The following is a 20,168-nucleotide window of genomic DNA, read 5'->3' as shown; positions in this document are numbered from 1 at the left end:
GGACGACTATATATATTTCTTAGTGAAATGATAGTCATGATATTCTACACGATTAGATTAAAACTTGTGTAAATTCATGAGAAGGATGTACACCTAACATTAAGCGCTTTTGCTTTTGGGAAGTGGTATACTCGTTTTCTGTTTTAGCTTATACATACTTTGTAGTTTATTACGATTCGCGTATCGTTTGCACAATTGTGAAAGCTACCATTCCTAACAGAAAGCGGTTACAGGATATTATCCTTCATTACTCCACGTACTCCTGCACCCACTGAGTTCAATCACTTTAACAAAACTGCCCATCAGTGATCCCTGGAGCACCTCATGGGGGCCTTGTCTTCAAGTCCCAACGTGAGCAGTGCAGCGCTCCAGCCATCACTGAGCAATGCCAGGGCCCGCTACAGGAAACCCGACAGCAATCACTCAGGCCGCTGGAGGAGGGCGCGCCTCACGACGTCATCCAAGATGGAGTCGCAGCCGGGCCTTCTGGGAAGCGTAGTTTTGGAGTAGGGCTCGGGGAAGTTCTGCGCATGTGCAATGCTATCTCCTTTCTGGCGTTGGCGTTTTTCGCCCTAGGGTGGGGAGAGGACGTTCTGCGCATGTGCAATGCCATCTCCTTTCAGGCGTTGGCGTTTTTGTCTTACGCCCTAGGGTGGGGAGAGGACTCTGGTGCCCCCGGGTCGCGGCTAGGCCGCAAAGTGCGGGGCCTGGGCTCGGCGCAGGCCGGGAGCAGAGGCCGAGCCCCTACAGCTGTGTCCAAGGCCCTTGCGGGCGGGCAGGACGTGGGAGGCGGGGTCTAGAGCCTGGAAGCCGCCTCCAGGCCCCGGAGCGGCCTCCGCGGAGGGCCCCGTGTGGGAGCCGCCTGGCTGGGAGGTTGGCCGTCTCTGCTGGCGCCCCTTCCGGCAATGGCGTTTGCACTACCTGCTTGAGGGGCGGCCAAAGGAGGCTTGCAGTGGCGGGGCAGTGGGCGCCCAGAGCAGCCTCATGTATGACGTGAACCGGGGCCGCCACGTCAGGCGCGTTGGCCTCTGCAGACGCCGCGCTCAAAAGCCGCGGCGACGTGGGCTCCGGTCCTGCGTATGCAGGCGGTCCCAGGGCGGCTGGATGGCCATCTGGCAAATGATGGGGGCCTTTGGGTACTGAATAGGGTACTAGCTGTAAAGTATGACACAGAACTCAATAAAGGTGAGCTGCTTCTGTTACAAGACATGCTATTTTCATTATTGGCTCATTTAAAAATCGTAACCATTCTTTTGACTTAACCACCTCCATTTAAATGTGACTACTAAAGATTCAGAGAGAGAAATTCGTTTACCCACGGTATTAGCAGGTGGGATGTAAATCCTCACTTTTTTCTCCGAATTCATGTGCCTTCCCACACTAAAATCCAGTCTTGGTTTGTATTTAGCACAGCATTTGTCCCTTGAGCACCACCAGAATGTAGCTGTGGAGTGTACTGAACCCAGTCTTAACCACGTAGTGTTGTGTTTCCAAAAATGCTTGGGGGAATCTTCAGAGCCCTTGAGTCAAAAGGTTAATTATTTAAGGCCTTCCTGCATCCTTAAACCTTAGTTTCTTCTTAGAGGACTGTGAAACCTGTAAATTGAAACCACAATTTGAGCCCTCAATTTTGCATTTTACAGAAGCTGGGAATCCCATCCATCCCAGATGCTAGTTTCTGAAGAGAGGAAATGGGTCAAAGAATTTTTTTTAAAGGTGAAAACTGCGGTTCATCAGTTCCACAATTTTATGGTGGTGATATGATAATACTTCTCATTGGCTGATAACTGAGCTTAGGTATTTTCTAAGCACTATGCTAGCTGGAAGTGGTTTTTGCTGCTTATTTTAGTTTTCCTTTTTTTTTTTTTGATACATAATGTACATATTTGTGGGGTACATGTGATATTTTGATATATGTATACAATGTGTGATCAAATACAGTATCCACCACCTCATTTCTTTGTGTTGTGAATATTCCAAATCTTCTAGCTATTCTGAAATACACAATAAATTATTGTTAACACTTGTCACCATACTGTGCTATTGAACACTAAGACTTATTCCTTCTACCTATTTTTGTACCCATTAACCTCTCTTCATGCCTCGCTCCCTGCTTCCCTTCGCAGCCTCTGGTAACCATCATTCTACTTCCTACCTTCATGAGATCAACTATTTTAGCTCCCATGTATGAGTAAGAGCATGATATTTGTCTTTCTGTGCCTGGCTTATTTCATGTAACATAATGTCCTCCAGTTCCATCTTTGTTGTTTCAATGACAAAATTTCATTCTTTTTATGGCTGAATAATACTCCATTGTGTATATATACCACAATGTTCATTACCTATTCATGCATTGATGGGTACTTAGGTTGATTCTGTATCTTGACTATTGTGAATAGTGCTACGATAAAAATGGGAGTGCAGAGATCTCTTCAATATGCTGATTTCCTTTCTTTTGAATATATACATAGCAGTGAGATTGCTGGATCATATGGTAATTGTGTTTTTTATTTTTTGAGGAACCTCCATACTGTTCCACAGTGACTGTACTAGTTTACATTGCCACCAAGAGAACCCAAAGAGGGTTCTCCTTTCTCCATATCCCCCAGCATTGTTTTTTTTTTTTGTTTGTTTGTTTTTTTGCCTTTTTTATAATAGCTATTTTAAGGGGTAAAATGATATCCCATTGTGGTTTTGATTTGCATTTTTCTGATGATTAGTGATGTTGAACATTTTATCATATACCTATTGGCCATTTGTATGTCTTCTATTGTGAAATGTCTGTTCAGATCATTTGCTCAATTTTTTTTAATCAAATTTTTTGTTTTCTGGCTATTGAGTTCCTTATATATTCTGGTTATTAATTCCTTGTGAGATGGGTGGTTTGCAAATATTTTCTCCTATTCTTTAGGTGTCTTTTCACTGTGATTGCTTACTTTGCTGTGCCGAAGCTTTTTAGTTTGATGTAATCCCATTCATCTATTTTTGCCTTTATTGCTTATGCCGTTAAGGTCTTACCAAAAAATTTTTGCCCAGACGAATGTTCTGAAGCATTTCCAAATGTTTTCTTCTAGTAGTTTCATAGTTTCAGCTCATACATTTAAATCTTTAATCCACTGTCATTTGATTTTTGCATATGATGAGAGACAGGGTCTAGTTTCATTCTTCTGCATACGAATATCCAGTTTTCTCAGCACCATTTATTGAAGAAACTGTCATTTCTCCAATGTATGTTCTTGGTGCCTTTGTCAAAAATGAAATTGGCTATAAATGCATGTATTTATTTATCAATTCTCTTTTCCGTTGGTCTATGTGTCTCTTTTTATGCCAGTAACCTACTGTTTTGTTTACTATAGCTTTATAGTATATTTTGAAGTCTGGTAGTGCAACACCTCCAGCTTTGTTTTTTTTGCACAAAATTGCTTTGGCCATTCGGGGTCTTTGGTGGTTCCATATAAATTTTAGGATTTTTTTCCTATTTCTGTGAAGAATGTCATTGGTATTTGGATATGGATTGCATTGAATCTGTAGATTGCTTTTAGTACTGTGGACATTTTAACAATATTAATTCTGCCAGTCCATGAGCATGGGATCTCTTTCCATTTTAATGTCATTCACCAGTGTTTTTACTCTTTTTTTTTGAGACAAGGTCTCAGTTTGGTGCAATCTTGGCTCACTGCAATCTCTGCCTCCCAGGTTCTAGCGATTCTCCCATCTCAGCCTCCTGAGTACCTAGGATTACAGGAGTGTGCCACCACACTAATTTTGTGTGTGTGTGTGTGTGTGTGTGTGTGTGTATTTTTAGTGGAAACAGGATTTTGCCATGTTGGCCAGTCTGATTTTGAACTCCTGACCTCAGGTGATCCAGTCGCCTCCGCCTCCCAAAGTGTTGGGATTACAGGTGTGAGCCACAGTGCCCAGCCTGTTTTATATGTTTAATTGTAGCATCTTTTACTTTTTTGGTTAAATTTATTCCCAGGCGTTGGGAGTTTTTTGGTAGCTATTGTAAATGAGATTGCTTTCTTGATTTCTTTTTCAAATTATTCACTGTTGGTGTATGGAAATGCTACTTTTTTTTTTTCTTTTTTTCTTTCTTTTTGTTGAGACAGAGTTTCTCTCTTGTTGCCTAGGCTGGAGTAAAATGGCATGATCTTGGCTCACTGCAACCTCCATCTCCTGGGTTCAAGCGATTCTCCTGCCTCAACCTCCCGAGTAGCTGGGATTACAGGTATGTGCCACCATGCCTGACTAATTTTGTACTTTTAGTAGAGACGGGTTTTCTCCTTATTGGTCAGGCTGGTCTCGAACGCCCGACCTCAGGTGATCCACCCACCTTGGCCTCCCAAAATTCTGGGATTACAGATGTGAGCCACCGCACCTGGCCTGCTACTGATTTTTTAATGTTGATTTTGTATCCTGCAACTTTACTGAATTCATGTATCAGTTCTACCAGTTTTTTTGGTGGAGTCTTTATGTTTTGCTAAATATAGGGTCATGTCATCTGTAAACAAAGATAATTTGACTTTTTCGTTTCCAATTTGGATGCCCTTTATGGTTTCTGCTGCTTATGAAAAGGACCTTAGGATTATGACATGTAGTTGTCTTTTGTTACATACATGAAGTGCTTTTAGAAGCTAGTTTTCTGTCACTGTCAGCAGATTAGATTCTCAAGTCAGAGTTCATCAGGGCCTAATTAAATTTTACCTTAGGCCTAGCCCAAGTTTTGAGGGGACAGTGCATTGCTGGTACTGTCTGTGTTGGTGATCCTGGGTGAAGACTTATAGAATCAGAATGGTACCTGAAGGGTTGTTCAAGATTATCTAATTCCTACTCATTTTAAAGACAAAAGCGTTGAAACTAAGACAATCACTAAGTTTACTAATAGCAGAGCTTAGGGTAGAACTGAGTCTTTAAGTTCGTTATATCATATGTACATCAAAAGAAGGTTCTTGGTAAAGTGGTTTTTGAGAAATTGCAATTTAGGGAGAAGAAATGTCCTATTTTTGACAACTTTGAAGAGACTTTCTAACCTTGGGTTTATAATAGAAAAAAATGGTTATAATATGTAACTTAATTACCTTTTATGTGCCAATAAATATATCTCTTCAACATCATTTATAGTGTCAGCAAAGAGTTCCATACATTGGATATATCATACATGTTATTTAATCTGTCGTTATTCGATATTTAAGTTTTGATTCTTTTGTGTTATTCAGAAAATGGAAACAATTTTCAAAACAGCCAATAGGAAAGAAATGTGTAGATTCACTCAAAAATGTCCCAGGCTCATCAAGATTTATATCAGAGTCAGAAGTGGACAGGTGGGTGCTACTTCATCATGCTCCTTAGTATTCTTTCTAATGGGTCAAAGGGACGTTTTCTCAAAGGTTTTGCTAAAATGTTGTATGGAAATTTCTCACTGTTGATTCCTGGAACTGCCAGATAAGGTCCCTTATGATTTCTGCTCTGGCTTTGTAGTTTTCAGCCTTTCCCAAGAACAGCAGAAAATGAACAAGCTCCAGGTAAGTCATTTATTTAGCCCTTACTTTGTTTCACTGTACGTGTGTGTGTGTGTTTAGTGAGTTTTATGAATGGGACCCATATACTAAATTAGAAACGTAGAAATAGTTAAAAATCACCTTCAGGCAAAATACTATTTGAATAAAACAGCAATTCTCAAAATGTGGTCTGCGGATCCCTGGGAGCTCCAAGACCCTCTCAAGGGGTCTATGAGGTTGAGACTCACAGTGCTAAGATGTAGATTACCTTTTACACTGTTGATACTTGCACTGATGGCATGAAAGCAATGCTAAATAGGTTACTGCCTGTTTGGCATAAAATAGACAATGACATTGATACAAACAAATGTTATTATTATTTTTTTTTTGAGATGGAGTCTCGCTCTGTTGCCCAAGCTGGAGTGCAGTGGCATAATCTCGGCTCACTGCAGCCTCTGTCTCCCAGGTTCAAGTGATTCTCCTGCCTTAGCCTCCTGAGTAGCTGGGATTACAGGCACCTGCCACCATGCCCAGCTAATTTTTGTATTTTTAGTAGAGAAAGGTTTCCCCATGTCAGCTAGGCTGGTTTCAAATTCCTGACCTCAAATGATTCTCCCACCTCAGCCTCCCAAAATGCTGGGATTACAGGCGTGAGCTACCGTGCCAGGCCACAAATGTGATTTTAAAAGTATATTTTAGCCAGACACGGTGGCTCACGCCTGTAATCCCAGCACTTTGGGAGGCCGAGGCGTGAGGATCACAAGGTCAGGAGATCGAGACCACCCTGGCTAACACGGTGAAACCCATCTCTACTAAAAATACAAAAAATTAGCCAGGCGTGGTGGCAGGTGCCTGTAGTCCCAGCTAATCGAGAGACTGAGGCAGGAGAAAGGTGTGAACCCGGGAGGCGGAGGTTGCAGTGAGCCGAGATCGCGCCACTGCACTCCAGCCTGGGTGACAGAGCCAGACTTTGTCTCAAAAAAAAAAAAAAAAAAAACCATATATTATATATATATATATATATATATATATAAAATATCTTTTATAACAATGTGTCAACATTTGAGTAATATTTCTGAGGTATATGTTCAGAGACAAACTCAAGCAATTTAGGAGGACAAAGTGATACAGAGAAGTGAGGAATAAGTTATAGGTTGATTAGGACAATACTACCCTAAAATATAACATTTGAGGAAAGTCTGGAATTAAATGAGAGAGAGCGCCAAGTAGAAATCTGAGGGAGCAGCATTGTGGGTAGGAAAAACAGCAATACAGACACCCCAAAGCATGTTCCAGAAACAGTATGTAGGATATTGAAGCTAGAGAGATACGACTTAGGGAAAGAATGTTAAGAAGTAACATCAAAAATGTAGAGGAAGCTAGAATATGTACGGCCCTTGTAGGCTGTAGAAAACATTGAATTTTGATTTTTTTTTTTTTTTTTTGCTCATTTAAAAATAATCCTTTACATAATCAAAGGAATATACATAATGAAACCTTAACTTAGTGGGGAAAGAATTTAGCCATTCAATAATAAGGATGGTGTAAGCTATAGATTTTATATAAATGTCTTTTAACAGATGAAGGAAGTTCCCTTCTTTTCCTAGTTTGTTCAGAGATTTTGTCATGAATGGATCTTGAATTTTGTCAAATGTTCTTCTGCTTTTTTTGAGATAATCATGTTGTTTTTCTTTTTTAGTTTGTTAGCGTAGTGAACTACATTGATTGATATTCAAATATGGAATCAACCTTGCATTGCCAGGATAAGTTGGTCATAATGTGTATATTTTTATATATTGTTGAATTGGATTTGCTAACATTTTGTTGAAGATTTTTGCGTCTATCACCATGAGGAATATTGATCATTGATCAATATACTAGTAAATGTTTAATAATCAGATTTTAGGGATTGGGAAAGAAATTTGGTTTATACTGTTTACCAATTTCTGTGGTATAAATACTCCCACCATGGCAAATTTCAAGCTACAACATGCTAGCCAGTTCCTGAAAACTTAACCATTGGCTCTTCTGAGCTGATACAAACTGGTGCCAGCAGCCACTGTAGTTGTCATTTCTGATAATGTTTTTGTTAGATTTGGGTCTCAGGGTCATGTGAGCCTTATAAAATGAGTTGAGAATGGTTATTTTTCTTGGTTTTATGGAAGAAATTACATATAATTGGTATTGTTTCTGCCTTATTGTTTGATTGAATTCACCAATGAAACTATTTAGGCCTGAAGTTGTCTTTGTTCAAAGGTTTTGTATACTTGTTTTAATTGAAGTGAAATTCACATACTATTCATCATTTAAAATTATACAATTGTGAGGTATTAATATATAGTACATTCACAGTGTTGTGTAACACCACTTCTACCTAGTTTCAAAACATTTTCACCATCCCAGAAGAAAACCCTGTACCCAATAAGCAGTCATTCCCCGTTCTCTCTCCCACTATCCCCTGGCAACCACTAACATGTTTTCTGTCTCTATGGATCTACCTATTCTAGATATTTCATGTAAGTGAGATCATACATTATGTGACCTTTTGTGTCTGCCTTCTTTCACTTAGCATATTTTACAGGTTCATCTACCTTGAAGCATGTATCAGTACATCATTCCTTTTTATGGCTAAAATGCCATTGTGTATATACTCCACAATTTGTTTATCCATTCATCCATTGACAGACATTTGGTTGGTTTCCACTTTTTGGTTATTATGAATACTACTGTTATGCAAATTTATCTATAAGTATTTGATACCTAGTTTCAATTATTTTGGGTATATACCTAAAAATGGAATTGCTGGGATGTATGGCAATTCTATGTTTAAATTTTTGAGAAACTGCCAAACTTCCACAGCAGCTGCACCATTTTACATTCCCATTAGCAATGTACAAGGGTTTCAGTTTCGCCATGTACCCCCAACACTTGTTCTCCATTTTTAAAATTATGCCCATTATAATTGGGGTGGGGGGGTGAAGTGTTATTGTTGCGGTTTTGCATTGCATTTCTTTAGAGTTGAATGATGTTGAACATCTAGTTTGCTTTTTCGTTCTATTTTTTTTCTAGTGTGCTTTTTAGCCATTTGTATATACTGTCATTATTTGGTATATGCAGGTGATTGGTTCCAGGACCCCTGCATGTACTAAAATCCACACATACTCAAGTCCTGCAGTCAGCCCTTCAGAACCCATGTATGCAAAAACTTGGCCCTCCATATGGGTGGGTTTCCAATCTTGCAAATACTATATTTTCAATCTATGTTTGGTTGAAAATAATCTGTATCCAAGCCTGTGTTGTTCAAGGGTGAATTGTGTGATTTGGAGAAATGTACACTCAGGTTCTTTGCCCATTTCCTAACTGGGCTGTTTATCTTTTTGTTGTTGAATTATAAGAATGTTTTATGGCCAGGCACAGTGGCTCACACCTGTAATCTCCGCATTTTGGGAGGCCAGGGTGGGCGGATCGCTCAAGGTCAGGAGTTCACACCAGCCTGGTCAACATGGTGAAACCCTGTCTCTACTAAAAATACAAAAATTAGCTGGGCTTGGTGGTATGTGCCTGTAGTCCTAGCTACGTGGGAGGCTGAGGCAGGAGAATCACTTGAACCTAGGAGGTGGAAGTTGCAGTGAGTCGAGATGGCACCACTGCACTCCAGCCTGGGTGACAGAGCAAGACTCTTCTTTTTTTTTTTAAAAAAAAAAAAAAAAAAAAAAAAAGATGGGTCGTGTGCAGTGGCTCACACCTGTAATCCCAACAATTTGGGAGGCTGAGGCAGGTGGCTCATGAGGTCAGGAGTTTGAGACCAGCCTGGCCAACATGGTGAAACCCCATGTCTATTAAAAATACAAAAATTAGTTAGGCATGGTGGTGCATGCCTGTAGTCCCAGCTACTTGGAAGGCTGAAGCAGAATTGGTTGAATCCGGGAGGCGGAGGTTGTGGTGAGCTGAGATGGCGCTGCTGCACTCCAGCCTGGGCAACAGAGGGAGACTCTGTCTCAGATGATTTTCAAATATTTTCCACATTGTGGGTTCTTTTCTCTATTGTGACAGTGTTCTATAATGCACAAACATTTCAAATTATGATGAAGTACAATTTATTTTTCTTTTGTTTGTGCTTTTGGTGTCATATAGAAGAATCCCTTGCCAAATTCAAGGTAGGCTGTGTTTTCTTCTAAGAGTTCTCCGTATTTAACTCATATATTTAGGTCATTGATCCGTTTTGAATTTATTTTTGCATATGATGTGAGGTAGAGGTCCCATTTAACTCATGCATGTGGGTATTCAGTTTTCCCAGTATTATTTGGTGAAGAGACTATTCTTTTCCCACTGAATGGTCTTGGCAGCCTTGTTGAAAATCAGTTGGGGCTGGATATAGTGGCTCATGCCTGTAATTCTAACACGTTAGGTGACCAAGGTGTGCAGATCTCTTGAGCCCAGGAATTTGAAACCATCCTGGGCAACACGGCAAGACCCTGTCTCTACAAAATACAAAAATTAGCCAAGTGGGTGGTGTACACTTTTAGTCCCAGGTACTTGGGAGGCTGAGGCAGGGGAATCACCTGAGCCTGGGGAGGTCCAGGCTGCAGTAAGCCGTGACTGTACCATTGCACTCCAGCCAGTGAGACCCTGTTTCAGAAAAAAAAAAGAAAGAAAAAGATGAAGAAAATCATGTGGTGGTAGATATGTGGGTTTATTTCTGAACTCAGTTCTATCCCATTAGACTGTATGTGTGTCCTAATGCCAGTACCTCACTGTTTTGATAACTGTAGCTTTGCAGTAAGTTTTGAAATTGTGAAGTGTGAGTCCTCTGACTTTATTCTTCTTTTCCAATGTTGTTTTGGCTACTGGGAACACCTTGCAATTCTGTATGAATTGGAGGATAATCTTTTCCATTTCTGTGCAAAAGATAGGGACTGGTTTGAATATGTAGATTTCTTTGGGTAGTATTGTCATTTGAACCATATTAAGTCTCCCAGTCCATGAATACAGGATGCCATCTCATTTATTTAGGTCTCATCTTAGTATAGCCAGCTAGCTCTCTTTTGGTTACTGCTATTTTTGTGAAATGCCTTTTTCCATCCTTTCTTTTCAGCCTACTTGTGTCTGTGCATCTAAATTTAATTTTAGAAGGCATGTATTCGAATCATGTTTTTAATATCCATTCAGTCAATATCTGCCTTTAACTGTTGAGTCTAATCTATTTAAAGTGATGTTTGATAAAGACTTACTTCTGCAACTTGGCATTTTTCTTTGACATACTTTATATCTTTTCCTTTAATTCCTCTGTGATATGGTTTGGCTCTGTGTCCCCAACCAAATCTCATATCAAATTGTAACTCTCAGTGTTGGAGGAGGGGCCTGGTGGCAGGTGATTGGATCATGGTGGCAGACTTCCCCCTTGCTGTTTTTGTGATAGTGAGTGAGTTCTGACAAGATCTGGTTAAAAGTGTGTAGCACTTCCCCCTTTGCCCACTCTCTCCTGCTGTGCTGTGTGAAGATGTGCCTACTCCTTCACCTTCTGCTATGACTGTAAGTTTCCGGAGGCCTCCACAGTTATGCTTCCTATACAGCCTGTGGAACTGTGAGCCAATTAAACCTCTTTTCTTTGTAAATTACCCAGTCTCAGGTAGTTCTTTTTTTTTTTTTTTTTAATTGAGATGGAGTCCTGCTCTGTCACTCAGGCTGGAGTGCAGTGGTGCAGTCTTGGCTCACTACAGCTCTGCCCCCTGGGTTCAAGCGAGTCTCCTGGCTCAGCCTCCCAAGTAGCTGGGATTACAAGTGCATGCCACCACACCTGGCTAACTTTTGTATTTTTAGTAGAGATGGGGTTTCACCATGTTGGCCATGTTGAACTCCTGACCTCCAGTGATGTGCTTGCCTCAGCCTCCCAAAGTGCTGGGATTACAGGAATGAGCCACCTCACCCAGCCTCAGGTAGTTCTTTATAACAATGTGATAACACACTAATACCCTCCAATACTGCTTTCTTTTTACATTTTTTCTAATATACCATTTTGCTTTCCTCCTCATTTCTTTTTGTGGATATTTAAAGGTGTTTTTAGTGGTTACTCTTAGCATTACAATTAACCTTTCTAATTTTTAACAATCTACTTTGAATTGATACCAACTTAGCTTCAGTAGTATATAAAAATTGCTGATATATGGCTCTGTTTCTCCCCCCTTTATGCTGTTACTGTCACAAATTACATTTTTGTATGTTGTGTGGCCACTAACATATATTTATAGTTACTATTTTATGCGTTTGTCTTTTAAATCCTATAGGAAGCAAAAAGAGGAGATATAATTTAAAAAATACAACAATATTGGCTTTTATATATACCTATATAGTAGCATTCACCTGTGTTCTTTATAGCTTCATATGGCCCTGAATTATTGTCCAGTGTCCTTTCATTTCAGGCTGAAGGACTCCTTGTAGCATTTCTTATAAGGCAGGTCTACTGGAAACAGAGTCCTTTAGCTTTTGTTTATCTTGGAATGCCTTACTTTCTTCTGCATTATTGATGGATAGTCTTAATGGAAAAGAGTTGTTGAAATAGAATTCTTTTCTTTCAGCACTTTAATATGTCATCACACTGCATTTCGGCTTTCATAGTTTCTGTTAAGAAATCTGCTTTAATCTTAATGGATTCATGGATTAATCTTAATGGTTGGAGTTGACCGCTTTCAGCTTTTCCATGCCGAGGTTGCAAGTGGCTGGTGGCTCTAGCATTCCAAAGTATGCAGGCCCCCTTCCCACAGCTCCATTAGGCAATACCCTGGTGGGGGCTCTTTGTGGAGGCTCCAACCCATTTCCCCTCAACTTTGCCCTAGTAGTTTCTCTGTAGGGGCTCCATCTCTGTGGCAGACTTCTGCCCGGACACCCAGGCTTTCTAGTACATCCTCTGAAATCTAGGGGGAAGCTGCCAAGCCTCCTTCATGCTTGCATTCTAAGCATCTGCAGACTTAACACTAGATGGAAACCATCAAGGATTACAGATTGTGCCCTACTGAACTGCGGCTCAAGCTGTACCTGGGCCCCTTTGAGCTGAAGCTGGAACCAGAGCAGCTGAGATGTGGGGAGCAGTGTCACAAGGCTGCACAGGGCAGCACTGCTCTAGGCATGGCCCCTGAAACCATTAATTCCTCCTAGGCCTCTGGGCCTGTGATGGAAGGTGTTGTCCTGATGATCTCTGAAATACCTTTAAGGCTTTTTCCCCATTGTCTTGGAGTGTTACTTGGCTCCATTTCAGTTATGCTAATCATTCTAGCAAGTGGTTGCTCCACAGCTGCCTGGGCTTGGAATCTTTCTGTACCACAGGCCCAGGCTGCAAACTTTCCAGACTTTCTGCTTTTATTCCCTTTTAAATATCGGTTCCAACTTTAAGTCATTTCTTTGCTCCTGTATTTGATCATAGGCTGTTAGGAGCAGTCAGGCCACATCTTGAATGCTTTGCTGCTTAGAAATTTCTTCTGCCAGATACCCTCGGTCATCATTCTTAAGTTCAGTCTTCCACAGATCCCTAGGACATGCAGCCAAGCTCTGTGCCAGGACAAAACATGGGTGACCTATACTCCAGTTTCCAATAAATTCTCATTTTCTTCTGAGACCTCATCAGCTTAGCCTTCACTGTCCATATCCCTATCAATATTTTGGTCACAACCATTTAACCAGTCTCTTCAGAAGTTTCAAACTTTCCCTCATCTTAGTGTCTTCCTCTGAGCCCTCTGAATTCTTCCAACCTCTGCTTGTTACTCAGTTCCAAAGCTGCTTCTGCATCTTCAGGTATCTTTATAGCAATGCTTTACTCCTCAGTACCAATTTTGTGTTAGTTGTTTTTTGCATTGCTACAAATAAATACCTGAGGCTGGGTCATTTATAAAGAAAAGAGGTTTAATTGGCTCATGGTTATGCAGGCTGTACAGGAAGCATGGCACTGGCATCTGCTCAGCTTCTGGTGAGGCCTCAGGGAGCTTTTACTCATGGCAGAAAGTGAAGCAGGAGCCAGTACATCACATAGTGACAGTGGGAGCAAGAGAGACAGATAAGGGGTAGGTCCTAGACTCTTTATTTATTTGTTTATTTATTTATTTTTTTGAGGTGAGTCTCGCTCTATTACCCAGGCTAGAGTGCAGTGCCATGATCTTGGCTCACAGCAACCTCTGCCTCCCAGGTTCAAGTGATTCTCCTCCCTCAGCTTCCCAAGTAGTAGGAACTACAGGCATGGACCACCACACTCTACTAATTTTTGTATTTTCAGTAGAGACAGGGTTTCGCCATGTTGGCCAGGCTGGTCTCAAACTCCTGACCTCAGGTTATCCACCCACCTTGGCCTTCCAAAGTGCTGAGATTACAAGCGTGAGCCACCACACCTGGTGACAGACTCTTTTAAATAACCAGATCTCATGTAAACCGAATGAGAACTCACTCATCATCAAGAGAATGGTGCTAAACCATCCATAAGAGATACACCCCCATGACCCAAATGCCTCCCACCAGTCCCCAACTCCCACACTGGGGATTATATTTCAACATGAAATTTGGAGGGGACACACACCCAAACTATATCAGTAGGCCAGTAAGAAAAACGTGCCACACACTTTCTCCCCAAAATTTAGCAACCTCTTTCTTTATTAAGTACTCCACTGAGGCTGAGTGCAGTGGCTCACACCTATAATCCCAGCACTTTGGGAGGTTGAGGTGGGTGGATCACCTGAGGTCAGGAGTTCTAGACCAGCCTGGCCAAGATGGTGAAACCCTGTCTCTACTAAACATATGAAAATTAGCTGGGTGTGGTGATGGGCACCTGTAATCCCAGCTACTTGGGAGGCTGGGTGGAAGAACTGCTTGAACCCGGGAGGCAGAGGTTGTAGTTGCAGTGAGCTGAGATCATGGAGTTGCACTCCAGCCTGGGTGACAGAGCAAGACTCTGTCTCAAAAAAAAAAAAAAAAAAAGAAAAGAAAAGAAAAGAAAAAGAAAGTACTCCACTGGTTGATGGTTTAAAAAAAAAAAAAAAAAAAGATTCTAGAGTCCCAAAAAGTTGATTCTATCAGTTTTTGTCAGCTTTAATGATTGCCTTAGTGGAGGGACCAATTCTTAGAGCTCCCGAAGTCACCATTTCTCGTAAAGTCACTCATGTTGAAAGGTTTTTAACTACAGATTCGGTTCATTTAATATAATTGATACTAGGATTATTTATCTTAGGTATTTCTTCCTGAGTGAGTTTTGGTAGTTATCTTCTTTCAAGGAATTAATCCATGTAATCTAAGTTGTCAAATTTATGCACATAGACTGGTTCTTAGTATTCTCTTATTATCCTTTTACTGTTTGTAGGGCCTATAGTAACTATTTGCCTTTTCGTTTCTGATATTGTTAACATGTATTTTTTATCTTGGTCATTCTGGATACAGGTTTATCAGCTTTGTTAGTTTTGTTCAGAGAACCAACTTCAAATGTTATTTTCCAATAATATTAAAGTGCTCACCTATTATTTTCAAGGATTTGATGACATTGCAGATAAGTTTCTGTTACTGATTTCTAGTTTAAGTCTACTGTGTTCAGAGAATATATTTGGTAGATTTCAATTCTTTTAGTTTAAGATATTTTTCTGGCCCAGAAAATGGTCTTTCAGTGAATATTTCATGAAAAGGTGTGAGCACTTTGTTAACATATTTATAAGTATTTTGAAGGAGGGTTTAGTATACAAAATAGTCTTTTCCTTTTCCCTTCTTCTGTAAGCAGTCTGTTTTAAATTTTATAGTTTACTGTTATGGCTATATGAGATTTTTTTTTTTTGAGATGGAGTTTCAATCTTTGTTGCCCAGGCTGGAGTGTAATGTCACGATCTCGGCTCACCAGAACCTCCATGTCCTGGGTTCAAGCAATTCTCCTGCCTCAGCCTCCCGAGTAGCTGGGATTACAGGCAAGAGCCACCACACCTGGCTAATTTTGTATATTTAATAGAGACAGGGTTTTTCCATGTTAGTCAGGCTGGTCTCGATCTCCCAACCTCAGGTGATCTGCCCGCCTCGGCCGCCGAAAGTATTGGGATTACAGGCGTGAGCCACCGCAACCGGCCCTGTTAGCTTTTATATCTGATTTGCCACGTGGTTTTTTTTGTAGTTTCTATTAAGTATATTCTAGAATGCCTTGCAAAATTAGTGCTTCATTTGTATGCTTTTAACATCTTTGTATTTATGAAAACATCTTTTTTTATTATCCTTGAATGAAAAATTAGGCAGGGCATGGAATTCTAGGTTCAAAACCTTTATCCTTTGTGGGTGTTTTTTCTTTGTCTTTAACATTGGGTTCTACATATGAAAAGTCATATGTCAGTTTTGCCCTTATTCTCTTAGGTAATCTCTTAATTGCTGAAATAGAATTGCTGTCATCAAAGAAACTAGTACTTGCATGTTTTCACAGAAATAGAAGTGTTGCTTTAAATAAATACAGATGTATTTCAACAGAATAAAATGTCTACGTGTGTATATCACACAATTTTGTATTTCTCTTTTTGTCTGTATTGTGCCCATATTTAGGGACCTTGGTGAAGTAATCATGTTGCCCAATTGACCCTGGTACCATTATGTGGTGGGGTCTCTTCATCAGCTCTTGCTTTATACTGGATGCTCTTTGGTTTTTGTTGTTGTTTTTTAAGTGGGGAGTCTTTAATAATTTTCCTATCAGTCATTCTTCTGTCCTTGCCAAACCCCAGCCCTTTGACTCAGCATAGAAGTTGACATGAGCTCTTTGTTAGGATGTGTGTCCAAGAGCTGGATTCTCTTATCTGGTCTTAGGAATTCTAGATATTTCCAAAATTTCTCAAAAGGCCTGCTTACTTATTACAGCTTTCACTCCTTTGCTGTGCTGGTGTGTGGTTATGCTAATTTGGACTCTTTACATTTGGATTTTGAACTACTACTGTCCCTTATTTGTAAATCTCCCTTTCTTTGGTTTCCTAGATACTCCTCCTGGTCTCTTATGTTTAGAGAAGTTCTCTCAGGCTCCATAGTCTGGGCCTAGTCTCCTGCCATTATCTCAAGATACTGCTGTTCCCACAACTGCTGCTGCTGCTTTTTTTTTTTTTTTTTTTTTTTTTTTTTTGAGACAGAGTCTCACTCGGTCATCCAGGCAGGAGTGCAGTGGTTCGATCTTGGCTAACTACAAGCTCTGCCTCCCAGGTTCACGCCATTCTGCTGCCTCAGCCTCCTGAGTAGCTGGGACTACAGGCGCCTGCCACCATGCCTGGCTAATTTTTTTTTTTTCTTTTTTTTTTAGTAGAGATGAAAATGCTAGGATTACAGGCGTGAGCCATCGTGCCCGGCCCCCACAGCTTCTTTTTTGGGCTCTTCTAGAACTCTATTTTTTATATATTTGAAAATTCTGTTTGTGGAAACTTACTCATATGTGTATCTGCCAAAATGGACAATTCCAGCTTTATGTTCCACAGTCACTTTAAGCACAGAATAAACGAAATTCAACTCATTAACTCCTGCCCAACTCATCCTTTTCCTTGTATTCCTGTTTCATTTACAGACTTCCTTGTTGCCGCACAATAATGTTAGTTTGTAAAAAATTAGCTGGGTGTGGTGGCGGGTGCCTGTAGTCCCAGCTACTCAGGAGGCTGAGGCAGGAGAATGGTGTGAACCTGGGAGGTGGAGCTTGCAGTGAGCTGAGATCCCACCACTGCACTCCAGCCTGGGCAACAGAGCGAGACTCCATGTCAAAACAAACAAACAAACAAAAAACCGAACCGACTGGGCATGGTGGCTCAGGCCGGTAATCCCAGCACTTTGGGAGGCCAAGGCGGGCAGATTACCTGAGGTCAGGAGTTCAAGACCAGCCTGGCCAACATGCTGAAACCCCGTCTCTACTAAAAATACAAAAATTAGCAGGGTGTGGTGGCAGGCGCCTGTAATCCCAGGTACTTGGGAGGCTGATGTAGGAGAATCGTTTGAACCTGGGAGGCGGAGGTTGCAGTGAGCTGAGATTGCGCCATCCAGCCTGGGAGACAGAGCCAGACTCTATCTCAAAAGAAAAAAGAAAAAAAAAAAAAAACCAAGAATTTATATCCAGCCAAGATGTTCTGCAAGTAAAAATACTGCCTTTCAGATTTCATGGAATATAAATAAAGCAATGATCAGAAGAAATTTCATAGCCTTAAACAGTTCTACCAATAAAAGTGAATGAATGAAAATAATTGGCACTATGACTGTACCCACAAGCAAGGCATACAGACACTATGGGAGCTGCCCTCCCTCTTTCTGGTTTGTTTCTCTATTACTATTATTAATAGACACAAAGACTAAATAGCAATAAAGGCCAAAACGAGCAAAGAAAGTGGCAGCCCTTGAATTTGCAAATATGCACACACTCTCGGGTGAGGTTCACTGGTCTGCGGGAAAGGGCCAGGGGTTCTCCAGTCCACGAATGCGGGGGCCAAAGAAGTCACGCCGGCTCCTGCTGGCGGCAGACTTCTATGCATTGGTACTGGAAGGGGGAGGGCAGTGGGTGGGATAAGGGCATGATAGGGGCGTCTCCATAGGCATGGCCAGGTAAGTTTCGATCTCTTTGGATTGACGTCACCTGGCGCACGCTCGGTTGATCTGCATCTTCCCGGGCGTGGGCTGCATTTTCCCACCCGCAGGAAAATTGGTGAGGTGAGGAAGAACCCGGAAGCAACATGGATTGTGCCTTCTTGTTCACCTTCCTCCATCTTGTCCTTTCTCCCTCACCCAAACACTTTCTCCCGGTGGTTATTAACTAATTTCCAATTAATTACAAAGTCACATTATACTTCTTTCCCCCACTGCTATTGCTTTCATATAAATGTTTTTCTGATTTTTCTAATGTGCCATTTGCTACTTCTACATTAAAGTTTTCTCCTAAGCCACTCATTTACCCCTGTAACTCCAGTGCTTACTTGACACATCTCTTCAGTGGCTCCTAGTGTCTGTATTTTCATCTACACAGTGAATGGTGACCATCCCAGAGATATATAAGACATTTCACATAATATGAAATAGCAGAATATCTATTTATGTTTTCTCTTATATGAACAAAAGAAACTTGTTAAGTTTATTATTATTATTATTATTATTATTATTATTGAGACGGAGTCTCGCTCTGTCACCCAAGCTGGAGTTCAGTGGTACGATCTTGGCTCACTGCAACCTCTGCCTCCCAGGTTCAAGCCATTCTCTTGGCTCAATTTCCTGAGTAGATGGGACTACAGGTGCGTGCCACCACGCCTGATGAATTTTTGTAATTTTTAGTAGAGATGGGGTTTTGCCGTGTTGGCCAGGCTGGTCTCAAACTCCTGCCTTCAGGTTATCCACCTGCTTCGACCTCTAAAAGTGGTGGAATTACAGGCGTGGGCCACTGCACCCAGCCTATTTTTTTTTTTTTTTTTTTTTTTAGGTAGAGTTTCGCTGTGTCTTACTGCAGCCTTGACTTCCCAGGTTCATGAGATTCTCCCATATCACCCTCTCAAGTAGTGGTGTTACAGGCCTGAGGCACCACATCCACCCCCTTAATTCTTAATAAACATTAATGCATGCAAATGTATGTAATATATTAATAAGCAGAGATTTATTTGTTAAGTGTGTATGCAAAATATACTTTACTGGTCCAAAAGACAGATTCAGAATTTCTTCTTGTCCTGACCCTTGACTTTACACTGTAACCTTCTAACTAATCTTGGTCCTATGCCCTACCATAGGTATGTACCTACCAAGGTATATACCTACTATAGGTATATACCCACTGTAGATATCATACCTACCAAGTTATATGTGGTTTCCTAAACTTGCCATTTCTATGCATCCATGCCTTTGCCAATTGTGTTTTCTTTATTCCTAAAGTTAGTCAGTGGTCTCATATTGTGTACATGTTTCTATCATGGCACCTGCTTCACATACTGTGTTTTAGCATTTGTCTCATATTGTGTACATATTTCTATCATGGCACCTGCTTCACATACTGTGTTTTAGCATTTTCACCTTTGTCTCCCTGGCAAAATATAAGCTCCTTGATCACAGGAATAGAGTCATGTGTCACTTAGTGATGGGGATATGTTCTGAGAAAGGTATCATTAGGTGACTTCATCATGCAAACATCATAGAATGTCCCTACACAAGCCTAGATAGTACAGCTGACTGCACACCTAGGCTATGTGGTGTCCCCCATTGCTCCTAGGTTACAAACCTATATAGTATGTTACTGTACTGAACACTGTAGGCAATTTGTAACACAATGGTAAGAATTTATGTATCTAAACATAGAAAACAGACAATAAAAATACTGCATTTTCTTACAGGATCTTCATCATATATGGATTCTGTCATTAACTGAAATGTCATTATGCAGCATGTGACACTCGTTTTTTTTTCTTCTTTGTATCTTCAGTAGAGTTCCAGGCATGGAGTGAGAATTCAGTAAATATGTACTGAACAAATATTCCTTCTATGAATAAAGCAGGGTACAGCATGGCACATATTCTAACTCTCCAGAGTGAACTTTGCAGTTAGTACACTAAGAGCTAGCTCACATGTCTTTTCAATGGTATGCTATCTATTCTGGTTACTTTAGATTAAACTGAAGTTTGTTATTCCAGTGACCCATGACATTAAAGGATGTTATTGTGGAATTCACCAAGGAGGAATGGAAGT

General features: G+C 40.8%; 1 long non-coding RNA gene across 2 annotated transcripts; it reads left to right on the top strand.

Moving 5' to 3' along the window:
- The first annotated feature begins 573 nt into the window (after window positions 1-573).
- LOC140712381 (uncharacterized) lies at window positions 574-20,126 on the top strand. 2 transcript variants are annotated; one of them, XR_012093949.1, is made up of 4 exons: window positions 574-1,185; window positions 4,131-4,228; window positions 5,217-5,321; window positions 20,114-20,126. It is a non-coding gene; the product is annotated as an uncharacterized lncRNA (long non-coding RNA). The 2 variants fall into 2 exon arrangements; XR_012093950.1 differs by lacking the exon at window positions 20,114-20,126 and adding an exon at window positions 5,479-5,522.
- The last annotated feature ends 42 nt before the right edge of the window (window positions 20,127-20,168 follow it).

The sequence above is a fragment of the Chlorocebus sabaeus genome, chromosome 9 (genome assembly GCF_047675955.1).
Source record: "Chlorocebus sabaeus isolate Y175 chromosome 9, mChlSab1.0.hap1, whole genome shotgun sequence".
Lineage (NCBI taxonomy): Eukaryota > Metazoa > Chordata > Mammalia > Primates > Cercopithecidae > Chlorocebus > Chlorocebus sabaeus.
The sequence above is the reverse complement of the archived record's forward strand: the minus strand, read 5'-3'. Positions and strand labels throughout refer to the sequence as shown.